Genomic DNA, 3,587 nt, shown 5'->3' with positions numbered 1-3,587 from the left:
ACTACATCAATAAATACTATCTAGAATATTCTACATATTCTACAGTCTTCAAAGAGCAAACTTGTGCAAAAGTATTCATGTGGGTAAAAAAAAACAGACAAATTCATAAGGACAGAAGCCAGTCCCCCCAGGAAGAAACATTGCATAAGCCATGCGGTTATTCAAGCCCAAAATCAAGGTATTTCTTATATGGATGAAATGGATGTAAAAATATTGAATCAACCTGTTTATGACCAGAGTTCTATGATAGTAGACATCATTGAGCATTCTGGAGAAAAAGAAGCTGTCAACAGCAATTATTCCATCAGAACTACGAGTAGTTTAATTAGCTTAATGGATGAATCAAACTGCAGACCATCAAATAAATACTAAGGAATATCATAATCCTATGAGGAGTGGAATAATTAGCACTATGACTGAGGAAGTGGGAGAAAAATCATGTTTCGAGGATGTTAGAAAAGAGTCAAATGACATAGTTTCATCCCAATGTTAAGAAAGAGTTTGAACCCATCCTACTGTTCAAAAATGAAAATTGCAACATAGATACATAAACAATTTACCAGAAAAGAAATGTACTAGTTAAACAAAACAATTCTAAACACACTGGAAGGTTATCATGTGATTTTAATAATAACCAAGATAATTAATCTGAGAGATTAAATATGTAAAGTATTGGCTGATTTTGTTCTACCATCAAATTGATTGCAATCTTAAAATGCTGTTTCTTGGAAAATTCAGATTCAGCACAAGAAAAAAATATATTTGAAGGCAGTATTTCAATGTTTACTACAAAATCACAGATAAAGTCATATGCTTAAGCAGTTTGTTTACTGCATTATGCTTATCATGAAAATAAAGAAAGCTAGCAGTACTGAAACTGCTACGAGAAAGGACAGTGCTATGCAGCACTACTGAGGCTGTTGGAATAACAATCAAATATTGAAGATAATTCTCATTAAACGACAATACTGATGGAGGCTCCAAGGAAAGACTTAGAAGAATTACAAGTTATCAATGGTAATGGAAAACTGCTGACCAGTACATGACCACATTTTGTAGGAGATACTGTTATATAATCAGGTGCTGGCTGTTCATCCACATCTAAAAAGATGACAATTGTTTTCCACTACTTGCTAGATCGGTGCATGCAAACTAGAAGAGCAGAACATACATCAAGAAGTGGAGAGACATTAAGAAGTTTGAGAAAATAGGCTAGTAACCATCGAGGACAAGGGTTAAGATTACAAGGAATGAAGAATCCATAATCCAAGATTGAGCCGAAGTAGAAGTTATACTCCGATTGTTTATAAATAAGAGGTTAACATTGCTAAAGGTCCTGAAAACTCCACACTCCTAACCCGCAGTAGGAAAATGAGTCACCAGAGACCCTTTTTCTAGTTTTAGTTCATAGATTTAGGCATTTAGCCATTAGTTCATAGTTCTGAACAAAGATTATTCCTGGATTGCTTGGCTAGCGTAAATTCAAGTTCACATTTCTTTTCTCATCTCTTATTACATCTGCTTTATGTTTTTTCTGTCATTTGATGACATGATCCTATATTCATATTATTTGAGAAATTTATCAAATGTTACGATGGTTCCCCCCACCATTCTAAAGACAACAAAATCTAGGAATTTATTGGCCACATTTCAATACTGTTTGACCAAGTGTCCTTCAAGAATTTAACATGAAAACACCACTTACAGCTAGACAGCAGAATACCACAATAATCTTAAGAGGAGCATAAATGAAGCATAACAACCCAAAAGAAAGCTTGATAAAATCAACGTTACTCAAGGCTCTTTAGAAGCATCCCGCATCCCATCCCATGAATATACTTTGAAACCAACCCCTTACTCAGGAGTATTTGAAGTTAACTGCTTTGACCCTTTCAAAACACAAGCCTCATCAAGTGGTTTCTTAAAGAAAAAAGATGAAAATGACGTGAACAGACCTATTTTTCAACCAGAGTCTACAGGCCAAGTTGCAAATGCAATTACCCAATATCAAAGTGTTGTACGTCAGGTCCATCCTCAGGAACAAAGCAATCACATGTACCAAAGCTTTTTCAACATTCATGAAGATTACGTTATTTTTAATTAATACATTCATGAAACATGCAGTATATACTCCATATTATGCTGTTACTGGTCCCCAAAAAAGAATGATTAAGCTTTCATAATTTTTAACTAATAATAAGATTACGTTATTTTTTTTTAGAAATAATTATTCACACAATTTTAAATTGGAGATAATAAATTACTTAGTTTTAGTTGGGGTAACATTCCACGAAGATTGTTTACGCAACATAATATTCAAAAAAAAAATGCAATCACAAATCAGAAAACTATTCTGGAAAACCCCACGAAAGCTAAGCACTAAGAAACTAGTAAACTACCATGCAGCTGCACAAAACGTATTGTATCTGTGGGGCTTTTAGCACACTGATGGTATATGAACAAAACAACCTAATTCTAAGAAACAGAGATGATATTTTTACCAAAAAGTAGAGAATGAGAGGACATTACCGAATTGCTTGTAATTGTATTCTATGTCGATTGTTCAAGGAGCTTTTCTACAAGGAAAAGACAAAAGCTGAAGAAGAAAAACAAAAGGGAAGGTGAAATACAAACTGAAAGAATGATAATAGAAAAGTAACAAGCTTTGTTTATAGTTGATCCGTAACCTTTGCGCGATTGAATCTACCATAACACAAGGACACTAGGGTTTTGTGTTATGGTTTTGACTTTTTGATCGATCTCAAGAATAGAATCGAAATGGCGAAACTCGTTTGGTCGCGGATTCTTAAACAAGGAAGAATCAAAGTTAATAGTATGAGTGAAATGCTTGGTGTTGGCTGCTGCAAAGAGGAACATGGGTGTTGGCTGCTGCAAAGAGCAACATGGATGTTCCTGAGAAAATTGTGTATTATGGGAGAAAATGAGATTTAAAAGGAGAGAGAAGATGTAGAATGAGTTGAATATTTTTGACAAGGCTATGGAAGGGTTTAAGCACTACAGCCACGATTAATTCTAGAGATTAAGGCCTGTTTGATAAGTGTTCTGTAAAACAGTTTTTTGTTTTTAAAAACAAAAAAACAAAAAAACTTGCTTGATACCAACTGTTTTGTAAAAAAAAATTGAAAACAGTTTTCCAATTTTAGTTTTTAAAACAAAAATTAGAGAACACCTTTGAGGTGTTTTGATTTTAGTTTTTTAGTTTTTGTTCTGAAAATATCAAAAACACGGAGAAGAGGTGTTTTCATTAATGGCAAAAGTGTAATTAATCGAACACTATCCTTACCCATGGTGTCTGGCTCTGCAAGTGTGAGCACATCTTTCGTTTTCTTCCTGCTCCTTCAATGGTGTTAGGGTTTTCAATGGTGTGAGCACATTTTGCTTCTTTCTAATTTCCCATTTGTCTAATCATCTAAAATACAAATGAAAAGCCTTTCATTCCCTTACATGCAACACTCGTTAACTTCATTGAGCACCCCAATCATACCAACATGTCCCACCTCTTCCTTATCCATCAATTGTTCTTTACGCTGCAGGTTCACAATCTTCATTTTATTTTATTTCTATGT

At 34.1% G+C, this 3,587-nt stretch overlaps 1 long non-coding RNA gene across 1 annotated transcript; it reads right to left on the bottom strand.

Moving 5' to 3' along the window:
- On the bottom strand, nt 1–2,919 carry LOC133303989 (uncharacterized). The gene is made up of 3 exons (XR_009750548.1): nt 2,688–2,919; nt 2,530–2,596; nt 1–283 (listed from the first exon to the last, which is right to left on the bottom strand). It is a non-coding gene; the product is annotated as an uncharacterized LOC133303989 (long non-coding RNA).
- Between the last annotated feature and the right edge of the window lie 668 nt (nt 2,920–3,587).

The sequence above is a fragment of the Gastrolobium bilobum genome, unplaced genomic scaffold (assembly GCF_033153095.1).
Source record: "Gastrolobium bilobum isolate Gb01-03AN ecotype WA unplaced genomic scaffold, APGP_CSIRO_Gbil_v1 utg6918, whole genome shotgun sequence".
NCBI lineage: Eukaryota > Viridiplantae > Streptophyta > Magnoliopsida > Fabales > Fabaceae > Gastrolobium > Gastrolobium bilobum.
Note: the sequence above shows the minus strand (reverse complement) of the source record. Positions and strands in the feature narration are given on the sequence as shown.